The 19188-nt window shown below is 42.6% G+C and overlaps 1 long non-coding RNA gene across 1 annotated transcript in view; it reads right to left on the reverse strand.

Annotated features, from left to right (window-relative positions):
- LOC310907812 overlaps positions 1–19188 on the reverse strand; it is a 111866-nt gene that overhangs the window by 84231 nt on the left and 8447 nt on the right. The window contains exon 2 of the long non-coding RNA XR_014589729.1: positions 18168–18255. This is a non-coding gene — a long non-coding RNA (uncharacterized lncRNA). The remainder of the gene's footprint in view (positions 1–18167; positions 18256–19188) is intronic.

Consider the following 19188-nt stretch of genomic DNA (forward strand, 5'->3'; position numbering starts at 1 on the left):
AATTCTGCAAGTTCTGTAAAAAATAACTTCTAAATAGTTAAAAGACCTACCCCCTGACAATTCTTGCATGCTATTTAAAACTCCTATCAAGGAAGAAAAACAGGAGACTCAATGCACAGAAATACATCCCCCCACCTGGAAATAATGCTATAAAAAGGAAGTAACTTAAAATAGGAGTTGGGCTGCAAAGACGCTCAACAACCAGCTTCCCAGGCTCTGGGATCCTTCCCAGGCTTCCCAGTGGATCCAGCTGTAATAAGCACTCCTATTTCAGCATCAAGAAGAAATAAGACAGGCCAGTGTGTGACAGCTTGTCAGTGGTTGCTCAACATTTAAAGGCAGAGCATTTTGGGACCCTCCAGTTCCATCGTGTGTGCGTGACACAAAGGCCAGAACAGCCATGGCCAGTCAGCTGTTCATTTTGTGCTGCTCAGTGACTACCCACAGCACCAGGGCAGTTTCCAACAAAGATCTGCTGAGCACTGCCCAACTCTTTGTCAACTGCACAAAAAGGGGGAATATACAGCCAGAACTTATCAGGCAGCTTTGCGGGTGCTCCATACACTGTGATGGAGCCAGAAGGTGAATTAGGGTCAAGAGCGTTTTCTTTCCATGTGCATGACCTCCTCTCCCCATCAGACAAAACTGATTAGAGGGGCTGTAAGGATGCAAAAGGTCCCTCTGTCACTTTTCTATTAGCACTTGGCAGGATTTGATGAGCAAATTATCTCTATCTGCAGTATTTTAAGGTGTGAAAAGCTGGCTGATACTGGATCTGAAAAATCAAGAGGTGGCCTATGACTGCTGTCACAACAGTGCTCTAGGCAAGTTGGATTTCTTGAGTCCATTTCCATAAACAAACAAGAATCTGAAATGAGGCAGGAGATCACTAGAAGCACGTGAAAGAGAAGAGATAACACACTCTTTGGCTCAGCTCTTGTAAATCATCATATTACATGCTTGCGGTTAAAGGGAGCTGTTTTATTGGAAAAAAATGTTTCCGAGCAACTTTTCTACATAAAAATAACTCATTAATGGAGAATAACCCTGGGAAACAGCTGGAAATATCTGCAACTAAACCTCAGTGCAAAGTGAACCAACTAAACCCCAGAAGAGATATCGTGGAGATATGGGCATGTGCTTCTTGCACCTTCAGGTCACTCATCCTGCTTCAGTGTTCACTGAGATCATGCTTGCAGATCCTGAGACATCAGAAGTACAAAAGCTTGCTACATCACTAATAGTTCTGCTAAGAAGGTTAAAAAAAGTATTTTGTGCCTGATTAAAAAAAAAAAAAAATATATATAATAATTCTGGTTTGAGAAAGGGAGATGAATGAAGTTCCACTAAAAAAAGACTGAATATTGAACCAAGGGAGCAAACAAGAACACAGATTTCATGTTGTTTTTTTTAAAGCAGTTACAAATATGTGAATTCAGTAGGGAATCCTTTAATTTTCCATCTGTATTTTGTTTTAACTTCAAGTTGTCTTCCTTACTTTGTTCTCTCTTCTCAAAGGTGCAGCAAAAAACCTCAAAAAACCCCCATAATATTCCTCTGTATCGTCTTTTTTCTCCCTTGGCTGCCTCTCTTACCAGAAAAAAAAATTCAATAAGATCTGTTTGAGGTGGCCTGGTCATGTTGACAAGCGAGTCTTTAACCAGAAGTAACACAAGTATAATCAAAACCACATGGGACTATTTCAGGGAACTATGTGAGCTGCTGGAGTGAAGGATCTACTGTACATGGACAAATTGGTGTCTCTCTCTGCTGTATTCCTCCAAAATGGCACAAATAACCTTCCAGGGTTTTAGGACTGAAGTTTGCTGGCTTGGATGATTTATTTACATTCATTATTTATTTACATAAAAATGATTTACATTCAGCCCTTGCCTATATAAGAAAAAAATGTGACCACCCTTCACCTCAACATTAGCAAGAAGATACCCCACCTTCTCCTACCCAGCTCTCAGAGGTAGTTTCTCCTGGATAAACACAGGAAGAAATAGCAAGCAGAGATCTCACATAGCCTCTAGGCTACAAATGGATCATTATCTACACAATGCTTTTCTTCCTAAAACCCACACATTGTCAAGGTTATTTATAGAACCTCTCCCAGCAGTAGCAGCTAGCAATATAAACAGCCAGTAAATTTCAGGGGTGCACTGAATGCAAAGATAATTCTGGTTTTGCACTTTCACTGGGTATTTTGGGAGGTTTTGTCTATGAACTTGGAGCCTTGTGGGGCCCTCAAAGCCAAAATAATAAAATTCACACTGTTAAACATTATTCATCAAGCTGAGAGGTTGCAGCATCATGCCTGGAATGGTGGGTGGCTTTTTAGCAAACACCCTTTGCTGCTGAGCAGGGGGCAGATCCCAAACTGAAAATTGCCTAGTGCTTTTGTGAAGTTAGGGTTTACTTAAGAGAGATTTTTCAAAGGTGTTGCTGAAAGGTAACAGCTTAAATGCCCCTTAGTGCTCTTGAAAACCTCTTCTCCTTTATGAACCAGTTCACAGGTCCAGCCCCTCTACACTGCTCAGGCAAAGTGGCGCCCTGGTTAAATGTTTAATAAGACTAGAAGCGATGCCAGGAGCTCCCATGTCTGCATCCACACACTTTTCTGGGCATGCTGTCAGGCTGAGACAGCTTTGCACCATGTGTGGGCAGCTACCAGAAGACTTCAGCACGTCCTCTCTTAGAGGATATTTTGCAATAAGGTCTAGAACCAGCTCCAAGATCTCTTTTCTCCACGTTTCCCAAAACTTCCCATGGGTTGGCTACAAACGCCTAGTGTTTCTTTTCCTCTCTTCCCCCAGCTCTTAAATGGGAATGAGCCTTTTTTATTTGAACACTTGTCCTTCCTTGCAGTAGTTCTCAAAAAATCATCAGCACACTGCCTTAGAAGCTGACTGTACAAGCATGCCTTAGAAGCTGACTGTGCAAGCAGACAGGACACAGGACTGGGAGTCAGAGGTTACAACTTCCCCCCAGCCCTGCTTTTAGCTGGGTCTTGCCTGCAGAAGGACTACTTACCTGTCATTTCCATGCCAAATATTTGGCCTGCAAGCACTTTGGCTTAAGGATAACACCTTCTTACATTTTTGGATAGCATCAGCCTTTTTTGGATATTTTGGACAGCATTCACCTGCTTTCAGGTGAATCCAACCACAGCAGCAAAAGGCAGCCCACAGACCCAGAACATGATTGTTACAGTACACAAATGATTTTCAGCTGAAGACACCAAGAACTAAACCCAGTGAAGTTAAAACAAACGGTTTCAGTTGAAGACACTGACTGCTTGACCTGATGAAATTAATGATCTTGTGCTACTCTACAGTCTGAGTTTTCCCTACTATTTTCACTAAGTTATTCCTGCTAACCTCCAATTAAAGATAAAGTTTGGTAGTTACACAGCTATGCAGCACTGACACCGAGTTTTCCAGCTGTATAAATAAACACTTGGGCAATTGCTTTTGATTTAGGCAATAGTTTTAATTGCTACTATAGGGCTATTTAAAGAAGGGGCTCTTCCTATTAATGGCTAAAATCGCTAAAAGTTGATGGATCTGTCATCATTCCTGATGGGTGGATGCCAGCATCACAACTCAATCCCATACAACTGGCTCTCATTAGCACCTTTCAGGTAGTATGTGCCTGAAGAAAGGTCCATACCTGAGTCAGGGGATAACAAGTTTTCTCCTGACTCTATCACTTCTAGATACTGAAGCTCACAGATGCTGCAGTTAAGTCAGTTGGCCTGCAAGTCTGAAAAATGTATTTGGAAATTATGACATGTGATATTTCTCTGAATGCTACAAAAAGTGCTGTGTTAACTCACCACCTTGTTCTTCAAAAACCTGTGGTGTTGACTCAAAAGGAGGCAACAAGCAAGGCTCAGAACAGAAAACAGAGAAAGGGAATGTGGTGGGGATAATGAGGCCAGGCAGAAAATCAACAAGAAACAAGAAACATTCTCTCACATATTCATGGGAAGTTTTCCCAACTAACTTTGATTCACCTTTCTTCCCTGATCTTATATCTTCAACTTTCTTCATGACAAGAAGTATTCAGGGTTGATATACAGAGTCATTTGTAAAACTGTGAAAGTAGTTTGCTCAAGAGAAGTTGCAAAAAATTACAACTCTGGTCCAAGACAGGACACAGCAAGAAGAACAGTTATGTTAGTTCCTGGCAGAGGAAAATAAGCAGGGCAGGGCCTGCAGGAACACAGCAATAGGTAACTCTTTCTCGGGACAGATTACAATGGTGCTATCTATTGCACAGACTGTACACTTATAAGCTTGACTTTCCTCATGAAACTTCTGGGCTTTAATTGCAGATGGAACAGAGAAGAAATAAAAGAAAAACAAAAACGAGCAGTTTCCTGAAAGCAAAGGAAGCAACAGTAAACTCACTTCTAAATTTTTAATGGTCACCTACCCCTTGAAATTGAGAAAGTATAGAGTAAGATGTGCAAGAATAAAATACTTCCTATTTAGGACACACCTGAATAATAGGTGGTGATCAGATTTTAGCTTAAATAAGGGTATAGAGACATGGAAACCCAACAAAGGAGCGGATGTCAAATATCTTTGTGACATGACAGGAACATGGAAAGTTTGGAAGTAATATTTAGTCAAGCTGTTCATATGCTTTTCACAGATGAACTGAGAACTTTTTGAAAAACACAACTATGTTAGAAAGAATGATCTTTAACAAATATTTGGCTCCATGGCATTGGTGGCAGCTGGGAAAAACATAAGCCATAAGAAATCCTTCAAGACCTGTTGTCAAATAAGCATTACAGGAGGTTGTCCTCTTTGAAAACAGGTCAGTTTTGAGGGGTGCAAGTGTTTGGAAATCAAGAGATAGACTGATTCTACCTGCACTGAGAAGCGCAGGAGGGATATGCTCCCAAATGAGATACATGTCTGTGTTTGATGGGAATCCAAATCTGTTGAAAAGAAAGAACTTTTTGGTTGAGTTCCCAAAAGTGTTTTTCAGCCTGCACAGTGCTTATAAGAAGAAGTAAAAAACAAAAAAACCAAAACAAAGCCCCAGCAAACAGTTAAGTAGAAGCCCTACAAGATTTTGCTCAACAAATATGAAAATATATTATCCAAAATTAGATTGCATTTGCCAATACCCTGGTGGGGACATTAGTCTGCTGGTTGTGCTAGGGCAAGGTGGGCTCTGAAACACAAGTGAAACTCCGTGAACCTGGGTTTGGGATGCCCACTACTTCTCAGTGACAGGCAGTGAGATGAACTGCTTACAATTATTTGGTTGGTCCACCCCTAAACTGACTGGGCTGGGATTTACTGTACAGTGAATTTTAACTCAATGTCCCTAGTTGAGACAGCGTACTGTATTTTAATTTGGTTACTTAGAAGCCTTCACCAAGAGTGAGCAACATACTGTAGGAAGAGAAGCAGATAAATCTAATTTAAGCACCTTCCCTGTTTTGTCAGGAAAGGGACAGGTCACCATTGTTTGGGAATAAAAGGTCAAAGTCCAAACTTTGCCCAGTCATGCACAATCATCACAGAAATCCATTCCTCACTGTCAGCAAGAGACAATACAGAAATAAGTGCATGATGACATCTACTTGTGTTAAAAATAGCAAAACAAAATAAACAAAAAAGCCCCAAATTAAACAGCAACAGCAGCCTGTTTAGTTTAAACATCATGGTATTGGCCCCTTTAAGGAGATGAGATTTGAGCCTCTGGGAGTCTCTGGGTTGAATCTCCCAGGCTCTTGCAGCAAAAGGATCTCTCCGTCACTTGCTGCTCTCTCCTTTTCCCTCCTTGCGCAGTCTCACACTTGCCCCAGGTGGCTGAGCTCCAAGGCACCATTGCTAGCCAATTGCCTGTGCTATATTCTCCTGGGTGGAATAAAGATTCCTTTAAAAATAATTGTGTTTCAGTGAGGAGGGAGGCAGAAGGGCATGCTAGCCCCGAGCACAAGGCTAGAGCTCCAGCTAGGGAAAAAAGCTGGTCTGGGCTGTTTGTTTGCCTCTCTAAAGGGCTGCTTTAGGGTCTGACTCCAAGTTCAAGATTTTCCACGCTGAACCTGATTTGAACCTGAATCAGAGCCCAAGTTTCCTTTGGCCATAAATCAGTTTAGGGACAAGATCTGTCCAAAGACACATGTGAGCAACTCCTGTTGAAGCTAAAGGCTGGTGTGTGCGTGCACATGTCTTTGTAACTGGAGGAAGGTCATGACTACGTGCCTATTTCATAAACTTGGGGTACTTGTTTGATGTGTTTTTTGCCTTTCATTGTCTCTGTACTCCATAGAGATTCTTGTTTCTCAATGTTTAGAAAGAACGAGGCTTCTCTGGACACTAGCTGTTCCTCGCAGAATACATCATATGGAATTCTTGCTTGATTCCATCTCAATCAAATGTTTAAAATCAAGTCCTAGAAATGAAAAGATCCAGGGCTATGTCCCTCTGCCTGGCATGCACATGTTGGCTCACTGTGGATGATCGGAGTGAGCCAAAGCTATTCAAGATGTTCTGCAGGACTGAAAACTTTGAACTATCTTCCCTGTACCTTCTACACTGCTTTGTGCCACCTCTCAGCTCTGTGGGGCTTCACACATCACAAGCGTACAGCAAGAGGTTAACTTGGAGCAGCTAGAGGGTTTTATTTTAAAATAAAGCAAATAAAAATATTTCCCCTCAGAAGAGCCATCTCCCAAGATTTTTATCCATTCTGAGATGTATTTTTCTCCATCTGAAAAGAAAGTCTCTGGATTTAAAGATAAATCTAAAAGTGTTAATTAATCTGCAGGTATTACAACACAGGAAGAAAAAAGTTGCTGGGGGAGCTGTGTGGCACAGACATAGAGCATGTGGAAAGTTTCTTTAAAAATATTTTTCACTCTGTTGGGGAGACTGCTCAAGAAGTAAAAGCCAGCTTGAAATGAGTGGCAGCCTCACACCTTGAATGAAGCAAAGATCCTCCAAAAATACAGAATTAATTACTTCTTTGAGCATCAGATGAAAGCTGTGTATCACAGGCATGTCTTCAAGGGAGCAGTCTTGATATACATGTAGTGGTTGCTCTATTCTGGTCCCTCTCTACAAAGGGTTAGTGCTGTTTCCATGCTGATGTGACTTAGAAAATGACGGAGTTTGCCTTCTGGTCGTGATAACCTTAAATACTCAGCCTTTTTATATACTGTATTCAGGAGCCTCTTTTTGTTTTCTCCTGACAATTAAAGAAAAAGTCAGTTCAACATCAAGTATAGACTTGCTCTGTGTGCGGAAAAAAAGCTAATACCTCCAAGAACAGCACAGTATGAAGTGGATCTCCATTCCTTCCAGCTCTCAGGGAGGAGGGAAAACAACACTGGATCATATTTAGCTTTGGCATAAGCGGGTGCAATTCCCAGAGGGATTTGCACCCGCTTATGCCAGGACTGAGTATGGCTCATGGAGCTTGCAGGGTGGTCGTGTAATTAAATTACGTGGTGGTTCAGCGTGTTTCTACAATGCCAAATGATGCAATATTTTTACAAAAAGGACAGATCTGCATTATTTAAAACAAACCAATTGATTATCTTCATTATCAGTTTGTCCTCGATATTCAGCAAATTTTCAAACCATCATTGAGGTATCTTAAGCTTTTGTCTTTGGACAGGAGCACTGACAGTCTGAATTATACACTGCTTCCTCCTTATTAGAAGTTACTCATAAAAAAAATACTGCCACTGTGGTCTACAGTTCAATGAAGTCCATTGTAAACTCCCCAGTATAACATAAACCTCCCTAAAACACATAAAATTATTGGCTTCCAAGACCAGTCTTACTGAAAGAAAGCTCTGTATGTAGTCTTTGCTTAAAACACAGGTATTTGGTAGGATGGAATTCAAACTCCCAACTCAGTTTTAAAAGGTTAGGTCCAAGGAAAGTTGACACAGACCATGTAATTTTAATTAAAGAAAGATTTTGCTCCTTTATGGCCAACAGGGGCATTGTAACATTGACATATTGATGCTAAATAATTATGAGTCCATAAATAATTCAGTATATAAAAATGTTGTATGGCTGGTGCCAGGTAGCGAAGGGAAATAGCACTGAAATAGCTGCCGTGCCAGGTTACTGCTACAATGCCAGAGGATAGACAGGTAATGTGATCTAACAGCTATCCAAACAGGGAATGCCACAGGCTGCACTACCCACAGAGAGCACTTGGAAGTGGAAAACCAAGGGCTGTCCAGTTTTGTCACCTCAGTATTTAAGCACAACTGTCACAGATGAGGACAAATCTTTAGAAGAGGTACCAAGGAGAAAGGCAATAGAGAAATCACATGCAGAAAGAGAAATATTAAAAAGCAAATTGATGATGAATTTAAGACTTTTTTAATTATTATTCTAGGAGCTAGGAAAATACCACAAACTTATTTCCATGGATAACCATCCACCTTTAAGACAGAATTCAGTTCAGATGTGATCCTGACCCTTTGGTTTTCACTCCCTATGAACTTTGAGAAGTCAAATATTCATTGGCACGCATAACTGGGGAAAATAAACTTTAACCTCCTGCCCTGGAGTACTGATGCCAGAAAGATGGTATTTTTAAAATTTATTTAAAGTTTGATAAGGAGTCTTTCAGCTCTGGACCAAATGAAACATATCGCACAAGTTTGCAATGGGAACCATACTCATGGGGTTTCCCAAATATGTTTCTGCTCTGTGCTATTTGCTGTGATAACACTTGAAACTGTCCATGGCTGCTTTGAGATCAATAAATTTTTTAAGCAATGAAAATGAGGATGATGGGGAATCAGAGGCCTCAGGCAGGTACAATCAAACAATCTGTCTAAGGCTTCACAGAGAGCTGCACACAATTGAACATTAAATTGAAATGATCCTCATTTATTTAACTATAAGATAGTAACCATATGCCCAAGTTTCCTAGGAAGGCTCATCAACTACAAAAGCTCTGTGGCTTGAAAAATACTTTTCCCCATTTGTTTTTCAAGATTATCCTTCCAGGTTTCATCTGCTACTTTTTTCTCCTTTCCCTTTGGAAAGGCTCAGTGGCTCCAAGTACCTCTTGATTACAAGAATTATATTGATTCTGGGTTATGTGGTCCAAAATGAAAGCAACTGACCTCATGTCACCAATAATGAGTCAACCAACACAGCTCAAACATAAATATCTAGTAGCAAACACCTTGCATTGGATAAAACTTGTTTGTTTTATCCAAAGACAACGGTGGTACTAGGAGATGTTAACAAGTCAAGGCTTGAAGAACAATTGCTGAAGAGGAATAAAAAGGAAATTCTTGAACTCCTTCTTGCATCTGCCAGAATTAAGACTACTGCAATCCAAGAAAACCCTTGCAGCCAGCATACTGTATGGTTTCAGTAATTTACCCCTGAAGACTTAGTTTTCCATGCTTGGATTTGGTTCATCACCTCTCTCACACCTACCTTCAGATCTTTGTGCACTCTCCAAGCTGCCCCTGTAAGTGCAGTCAAGTTTGATTTTCATTAGTGTATTAGAGCAGAAAAAATAAAGAAACCCTTTCCCTCAAGGAAATAGTCTTCAAATATCTGTGTTCCCAGATCAGTGTCTTTACATTTGGTGCCAGAGAGACACAGCCAGTCCTACACCACTGCTGGAAGGCCAGGCAGCACCAAGGCTGTGAGAAAGCCAGGTCTCCTCCAGGTTCTCACATGCCGGCTGTCGGGATGCAGGCAGCCACCACTGCCAGGTCCCGGGAACTGCAAGTGGTTTATGAGCAGCAGAAGTGCAAAATAAAGCCCAGGGATTCTTTCATGTGCCAAAGGCTGCTGAGGAGGTTGTTTTGTTTTAACCCCACTCAACTCCTGTCACATCTCCGCTGCAGGTCCAGCCTTTCTTCATCTTCAAAAATCAAGACGTTTCCTTTCCCATAGTTTGGGAAAAGAATGGGCTGCTTCTACTCCAACCAAAAAGGCACCTCCCACTGAACGATTTCTTCCCTCTCATTCCTTTCCTCCCTCAAAGTGACAGCTGCCTTGTGGATGCTGTTTCAAGAACCAGTGTTACAGGCAGACCTGACAGCTTGTTAGTGCAGTTTGCTTGACTCAAAACCTTTGTTTCTCCTTTTACAAAAAAGGGAATATACCCAGATCCCTAGTCTCCTTTCACAAGTGAAACCTACACTTCAGTTTTGGAGAGACAGAGAACCCCAATGTCTGCCTGTGAACTGGCTTCACAGGGCTAGGGAGTGGTCTGGACAAGAGGGTACTCCTGAGTCTTCATGATGACTCACAAGAGCTTGCACTGGTCACTCATCACCACATTTATTTAGGAGGGGAGCTTTGCCAAGGCCTCAGCACTGGCCAAATTCTATCCCATCCAAACCAATTAGGCTTTGGGGATGTTTTCAAACCCAAGAGGACCAGAGCATGTTCAGGACAGAGGGCACAAGTGCTCAGTTCACTGCAAACAAGACACAAGCTACCCACCACAAACTCACGTGCACACCAAGCATTGGGAATTCTAATAAAATTATCACTTTACTTTTTGCTGAATCCTGCCAGATGATAGAAAACCAAGAGAAAAAAATGCAGCTTGGAGGACCATCTCATGAGTAAAAGGCCTAGGGCATTTAATACAGAGAGAGGACTAAATTGTGCAGAGAGGAGGCAAAACAATTCATCGATCAGAGTGCACAGGCTCAGGAGAAATGAAGACAAAACCCAAAACAGAGAAACCTAAACAAGACAAAAGCAACCTGGATAACACAGTCCACAGTTTATTGTTACAAAATGAGCCTGGGCCTGCAAAGAGGCACTGCTGACTTCTGGGTGGCTTTTCCACCAGTTCTAGGATCCATTTCCCTGATGAAGCAAAGGAATCCTGGTAGGGAAGCCACCAACACGGCTACTGCCACCTTGGTGGAGCCAGCTTTGACAATCACATATTTTCGTATACATTTGTTAACTGGTCAGAATTAAGAGTCAGAGTATTATACCACCTATATGCTATGAAGCTCCATGGTCCTCTAAAAACAAACCAACACACCCCCCAACATTATTCCCATGGCCTGATACACTCAGTCCAAAGGAAAGAGCAACGTGTGCCTGTGCAGATGGTTTGCTTTCCAAGAGGGCTTTGTGATTTGTCAAATTAACACCTGGAGAATGAGACAAGGAGGAGTTTCATCCCCAGGCAGAGTGGGCTGTGCCCCAAGTTTCTTCACGACCTCTTTTGCAGAAGTGGTTCCCAGAAGAGGGAGAGATTGAGCTGATGCACACTTGCTGTGTGTGGCCTAACTCCTATTCCCAAGCTCTTAGCTCCTTAATTACCCTCCTTTCGAAGGGTCAGGCTTTAGCTAAAGAATACCCTGCACTCAGTTATGCCTCATCCTAATGAATGCTAATAAAAAGCATTTAGATGACTAACGCAACATAAAACTCTGCCCTATTTCATTGCATCTGCTTAATAAGAACCTCATTTAATATCAAATTACTGCCTGCTCAGCCAAGGCCTTGCACTTGTGGTAACGAGGCTGTGAGGCGGGAATATCAAGAGCTGCAATATGGAAATTCCTCACTGATATTCTCTGCAGGGCTGTGCAATTACTTAATTCATTTAGCTGAGCCAGTCTGATGGCTCAGCCAACTGTTTCACAACACGGAGCCCAGCGCTAGGCAACTGGCCTCCCCACGGGCCATCCTGCTGGATGGCTTTTCCTGGGACCCAGCTATTAACAGTTGCTTGGGGGATTTCAAAGAGGATCACAGATAGTGTTACCAAATGAATGGGCTTGTAGCAGTGAACATGAAATCCTGCTTCCTCCCAGTCAATCAAATGCCAGTCAGAGAATACCCGGTGAGGCAGCAGCCACAAAGAAACAGCATGGCTGGGTTTAACCTCCCTTACTTGTATCAGGGAGCATCAGTGCATGGGCAAGCATCTTCATTTAAAAATATTCCCTCTTGCAGTTTTAGAGAACAGTCCTCCAAAACTCCATGCTGTCCCTCCTCCCCACAGCTGCTTGACTCAGCTGGCTCCTGTAGAAACTAAAGTTCTCCATACTGCACCTCAGATCTTTTGGGAAAATTTTAAAAAATGTAAACAGTGATGATTCCCAGCTCCCATGAACAATGACTTACCAGAAGCGCTTTCACACACATTCCTCACAGCTTTAATCAAACCTTAGGCAATAATATTTTAGGGGAAAGGATTTAGTCAGTATACTTGAGTTACGAGAAGGAACCATACAAAAAAGAATGCTAAGTGTTACCATTCATAAGCTGTGAGTATTAAAAACAATTAAAAAACACCCTATCATTAGTTTGACTCTGTGCACAGTTTTGGAAAGTCAAGATACTGAAACATTTGTCCAGTCCTGATTGACACTTGTAAAAAAAAAAAAAAAAAGCTACTGAAAAAAAATGGAGAGGGTGTAAAAAACAACCCACAACCCACAAATGTGTTTCAGCAGCTGCCTTGTAGTGGAATTTAAAGGTTTTATTTGCTTAGTTCAATAAGAAGCAACAAGATCAGAGAAGACGTATGTCTTCACAGGAGGAAAGTGGTCTAAAAAATGTGATGAACAGCAATAAAAAAATTACCCATGACACTCAAGCCAGGCTGACTCAGGGTATACCATGATGGGCACAGGCTAACAAGCAAAGCAATAGCTCTGCCGGTATCGTTTTCAAAACAGATGTCTGTCTCAGAGATATGGTTTCACCAAATAAGTTATTGAGCTCAAGGAAAGATGTGGGTGGAAGGCAATGGATCTGCAGCAAGCCAGACTATGAGTGGTATTGGACAGGGTATGGTACAAGGGCAGAGAACAGCAAGAGAAGGAAAAAAAAAAAACACCCTGAGGAATCCCACTGGTGAGAGAAACCTGCCCAACTCATGTGAGAAGCACAGCTGGGCAAACTCCTGCTGTGCAGGGACTCCCTCCACGCAGGGCATTGCCCTTGAAACAAGAGAGCTTGTCCCTACAAATCCCTGTCTGAATGGTCTTATTTTCACCATGCCTCTCCAGCCTTGCAGGCACCCTTGCAGACAACGCACACATGCTAACACTGGGGGAAAAAAATCCACTGGAAAACAAATATTCTAGAATATATTTTCCTATAAGAGGAAAAACCACACCGAGGGCCAGGAAACCCGCATTGTTTCAAGGCTCTCCAGGGCCAGCAGATGTCCCGAGGGCTGTGGAGAAAAGCGTTTGTGGGAAAGGTCAGTGCCTGCATTACACACCGGGGCTGCTGCCTCCACGCCACGTCCACCTCCCTGGGAGGCAGAAGGGAGCTGGATCAGGGGCACAGGGTAGCAAAGTAGCACTGGAAAACTGGATATGTCTGCGACAACACACTGATATATGTGAGAGTCTGCATGTTGTAGGAAACAGTGACCCCCTTCCCTTCCTGCTCCATAAGGACTTCTGCAGATGGCTTTTGTGGTTCCAAAGCTGGAGCAATACAATCAGTTTCTGCCTTCACCACTGCTGTCTTGAACAGGTTTACTACTTGCACAGTTTTTACACTCCTGCTCCTCATAAAATGCTTGGAAAATAAAAATTTGCCCAACTTCGGTAACTACAAAAAGCAGTTTTGCACAGCAATCCATTGCTTTCCACATTCACCTTTTCCACTTTCTCCCCAGGAAGAAAAGCTGGATGATTTGAAGACAATTTTCATCCTCCCTTGCATGTAAAAAAAAAATAAAATTATTCCCTTTTTATGACCTCTCACCTCCAATCCTCCATCTACTTCCCTGCTCTGCAACCCATGGATTGACACCAGCAACATGCCAAACACAAAATTCACTAGCAAACTGAGGGCCTATCAGGATTCAACCTTTGAATCTTGTCTGATTTTCCTTTCAGTGGCAGGTTTCAGTGGATTTCTGGAAAAGACCAAAATAGTTCAGATTTGACTTAAAGCTGGAAATGTATTTCATGGGAAGGACAGTTGGTGGGAAGAACCCAACACTTTTTAATCCATGGATACACAAACCATGCCCAAACTTTGGATTGGAGAAGGATTCCTCCTCCAAAATGGCCTAATTTCTGGTTCAATTAAAATGAAATAACCTTGCTCTACTATCAGCTATGTCATGTCTTCAGATTCAAAGCCAGGACATGTCTTCAGCTGCAAGAGGCTCCACAAGGCTCAAAAACATGAACCCTGCATCTGGGCATTTAATGTTGCTTATACACCTGAGAGGGGACCACTGTTATGTTCAAAACTGCTGCTGGAGCTTATCATCATGGCAGAGGGACTTCCCAGGGGCACCCCATTGTGCCCAGCCCAGAACATCACAGTCTGGCTCTGCTGGTGTGTCCTTCAGAGGAGTCTGACAGAACAAACCATCTGGAAGGGACTTGCAAGCATGAGCAATGTGACTCCATGAGACCTATGGCATCAAAAACTTGAAGCTGTTTAGCACCTCCCTCAGTAGCACTGCAGCTGTATTATGACACCCTTCACTAGCTACTTCCAAGTAAACTATCACCTCCTGATCAACCACTAATACATTTTAAAAGTCATTCTGTTAATGTACTCCATAAGTTTTTTTGACTAGCACAAGGCATCTTTACGATGAAGTTTCCCTACTGTAATGCAAAATACCAGAATGAGTGAAGACTGGAAAAAAGAAGAAGTCAAGTCTAAGCCAGCAAGGCTTAGAAACAGACAAGAAAGCAGATGAATACCTGTGCAGTCTTCCAGTAAGAGATGACCTCCCTGGGCTTGTGTTCAGCCTGACAGCTCCCCATTTGCCAGCTATCCTGGGTGTGGGGAACAGCAGTGGGATCAAAATCACAGACCCATATTGAAGAAAGTCCCCTATGGATGAAGGTCCCCACAATGCACTGAAAAGGCAAAATCCAGGTGACCTCTGGACAGATGTGCACTGGGAGAAAGAAAATACTTTCCCACACCAACAAATCCCTTCCAAATCCCTGCCTCACTCTGTCCAAGCCCAGAAGCCAGCAGGGCCTGCTGGGTTTGTAGAACTATGGACAGAGAAGGTGAAGAGGGGTAAGTGCCCCCAGTACTCAGCAAATGGTGAGAGAGCCACTCAAGCCTTCATGACCACCCTTCCCAACCTGGGTATGATGGTCCCAGCCCACCAGAAGCTTGTGCAACCCTTGGCAGGCTGTCGCTGATCAGGGATGATGCCTGCAGAGCACAGCAGAGAAGTGAGCATATGGAAGGACACAGTGTCCTCTAGAGGTGGAAAAATACCTTATGATTTGGTCACAGAGTGAGCACTGGAGAGCAGGATTGCTCCATAAGACCAGGAGGGATTGCTCCAGACTGGCAAAGGACAAAGATAAAGGACCACTGCTGGTCAGGGGAAGGACAGTCAGGCATGGGGTCACACCACCTGGTTCCATTGCAGCACCCCCAGTACAGTGGAGATGGCCAAAATTCACTTACTCAGATCCAAACTGCATCCATAAAATAGCTCCTCAATGCTCCCAGATGTCAACTCCCAAATCTGGCAGCTTTGCTGCCCATCACACCTCTTCTACTCCTGAAGGGGGTTTATAGCCATTTAAGTTGCCAAACATAATCAGCCTGGTGCTGGGTGGTCACACGGGGAGGTAGCCCCACACAGAGGGGTGGCTGCTTGGTCTGGGCTCTTAGAGCAGGTAAAACAATCTTTGTGGGGATGAGGAGGGAAAAAAATATATGCAAGTGCTCTGTGAAGTACTGCTTTGGGCCAGGAGCTGTTTCTAGTGTTTCTAAATAGGAGGAGCCCATGAGTTTGAGTAGTCCTGTGAGGCTTCATACAGTCATGGAAAATGAGGCTCTTAAGTGCTGTAAACTGGCTTTCAGCTAGAATCCTTATGAAACTAGGAATGTCTTCTACGTATCTTTCAAAAGTAGCCATGATTTAAATAAAACATTGTTGGGAAGAGAGAGGAAAAACCTAACATTGCTGGAATAGGCTCAACATTCTTGCCACAGGCACTGTTCCATGGAAATAGGTGCTCATACAGAAGATCCAGACCTTTCCCCCTGTACCACTGCAGTGTAGCTGGTGATAAACACCAGCCACCACAGGAATGTGGGCAAAAAATCCCTGCATAAGGAAGAGCATGCTGAGTAAAGACACAAACCAAGTACCTGGAGCAGCACAGAGGCAAGACCAGTTTCCCTGACCAGTTTCTAGCTGCCCTCTCCTATCCCTGCTGGAGTCAGCAATCAGCCTAAACTCAAAACACTGGTGAGGGGTGTCTTCCAATCAGAAGGATAAAATCAGATTTGCAAATGCTGTGTCTTTGGAAGACACTATTGCATTCAAGTAAGTACAGAGGTCTGAAGTTTGACAAAAGAATGAAAGACAAACCCACTCACATCACCACACCATTTCCCTTCCTTATCCTCTCTTAGCTGTTGGCTGCTGCTGCTATTCCCTCAGAATAGATACCACAGAAAGTGTCCTGCCATTCACTCACCCCAGGAGTCCCAGCAAAGCCTGTCTTGGTCAGCCAGCTCTTGAAGGTCCATCTTTTGAGCAACAAGCTCTATTATTGTGAATATTACTAAACAAAAGAGCATTCAGCAACTCCCTTTAGCCCAAGGAGGAGAACAGCTGTTCCTCCTACCACCCTTTTGGCTTGGCTTTGGACAACACAAGGCTGGGGAAGTCAACCACAATATAAAGAATTATTTATAATCTGGTAATGGCTGCAGGGCTACAGATACCAGGGAGCTCTGCTCCATGGAGGGAATGCTCAGCATGCTGATATCCTGCTCGTTCACCAACCAGCAACTGAGAAACCAGATGTCCACAAGAGAGACTTATAAATGGTTAGCCTTTTCTAAATCTCCAAATTCTAGCCTAGGTGAGGGAGGAGAATGAAAATTGAATTCTAGTGAGTTTTTTAACCAGCTCTGACCTGTGGCCAAGCTCGACCATGTATGCACTGGCTGAACTGATGGGTTGTGTCGTCCCAAAGCAGAAGGTTACCCTCCCACTGCACCCCAAGCATCTCCAGTAGGTCCAGTGGGGCTGGAACAATAGATCTTCCTGCTCAGGGAGCAGGATCAAGGCAGGCTGTAGGATTAGCTGTGAGCTCAACACCTTGGGCACCATATATTGCTTACATTTTTAAGTAGCAAAATGTACCAAGAAGTGAAAATAAATAAATAAAAATAATTTTAAAAAGACGACTTTGTGTAATTCCCACTCGTACAGGGTTTCTAAGCATGAAGCTACAAAGAAACAGAAGCCAAAGTCCCTCAGTACTAAGTTCACCCGAAGATACAAAGCTCTATTTTTCTAGAGTGATCAAGCCAATGGATCTAGGCTTGGTAGAATATCAGAAAAATTTCCAAGTCAGGAGAACCAGTGGCTCTCTCGGGCAGGGAGAAATAGCCTTACTTTCAGGATATATGGTTGGGAGCTGCACTGCTGCGGAGTGCCCAGAAGGTGACAGTGTTTGTTAAAATTTTGTCTCTACAGCCCCTGGACAGCCGCGATTCGCACCTGAGCAGGACCCGGCGATTCAGTATTTGAAAAGAGCTTTATTAATGGAAAAATGTAAAAGCTATTGAGACATAATTATGTCGGTTTGGTTAGTTTTCTGCTCTCTTTTTGAAGAACCTGTCTCTGAACCAAGCAGAAAATGCTGTGACTGAAGCAAAACTAATTTTTGTCCTTTTTTTCATACATGCTTCAAACCACAAAAGATATAACATTTTCCTTGGAGTAAATTAGGATCTCATCTCTAGATGGCTTTGTATCTGTCACTACCGTTCTCCATTTCCAGGGACAGATGGTACAAATTCATGGCTTTTTTCTTGTCTTGTCTTTAGATTTCTCTCATTTGTGTGATTATTCACTGAAATTATTTACTATTTAATAACACAAGAACTTCTGAGCTGGCAAAAAAACAACCAACTGAAACCAAAAAACAACCACTGAAATGATCTTCCCTGAAGAGCTGCTGTGTTAGACAAGCAAGCAAGGACTGTGTGAATACACATGGGAACATCTGTTTCTGGTCCCTAAACTGTAATTAGAGCAAGGACATTGCTCATGCAGACATGTAGCACTGCTCAGTGCAGTGCTAGCAGCAGCATCCTCATCAGGTTTTCCTGGCTTGCAGCTTTCATTCTGGCACAAGTCACCACCTGAAACAAGCAGGAACCAGCCCAAACACAAGTTCTTACCTCACCTCAGAGGGTTTACAGGCTCCTCAACCTCATGAGGATCCCCTGCAGAGGAAGATAATTTTCTTCTCTCCTGGACAGGTTCCCTCTGCAATTTTTAAAGAAGTGAAGGTCACAATCCTGTCTCACCTCTCAGAGAAGTATTACTGCATTGAACAGAATAACTCAAGGAGCAGATTATAGTCCAGTGAAGGACAATTAGTGAATAAAAGTGCCCCAGAACCCCCAAATTTGCCGTATTTTGCACATTAATTGTTGATATTGTGTTTTAACTTGTTCACTTGTCTTGGCAATAACTATGGATTTTGATGATTTTGTTTACTATTATTATCATTACTGGCAGTCAAAACAGTTTCCTTGGAAGTTTCTACCTCCTTTCTAGGAATACAGTATGCTTAAAAATATATCCAAGAGATGACTAATGCTAGTACACATTTCTGTGATTTCAGACTGTCTTATATTTGTCCAGATCAATAAATGGAGAGTACAAGCACATTAGAGGTGTCATCTGAATAGTTTTGCTTAATCTTTTCTAAGTTCTATATTCCTTTACTCACATTCTTGGGGAGCTTGAAAACAACACAGCCTTTTTTAATTTTTACCAAGATCATCTTGTCTTTAACAACTTTGAGACCGTATTGCAAGACTAGAGAGGAGCATTAGTATGAACTGTCACAGCCTTCCCTGACCCCCTGCATAACACAAGTTTAAAAGTTTCCCCTTTTAATTTTCCTTAAACTCTGACTGAGCTCTGGTTACTGTTAGCCAGCCAGAAAGAGCCACAAGGGCACACTTCTAGCCCATACACATTGGTCCCAAAGTTACCCTGAACAGCTTGATTTGATAGCATCCACTTCCTACCTGCTACCACCTCATACCTTTTAGATATAAAAGTCAGGTTAACACTCTTTTGGATTGGAAATAACTTAATAATTTCCATTTATAATAGCAGAAAAAAACAAGATGAATCCTAATCATAGTCTATAAAATGAGGAAGATTATTACATTGTACTCCTCTCTA

Source organism: Zosterops lateralis (genome assembly GCF_965231275.1).
Source record: "Zosterops lateralis genome assembly, chromosome: 3".
Classification (NCBI taxonomy): domain Eukaryota; kingdom Metazoa; phylum Chordata; class Aves; order Passeriformes; family Zosteropidae; genus Zosterops; species Zosterops lateralis.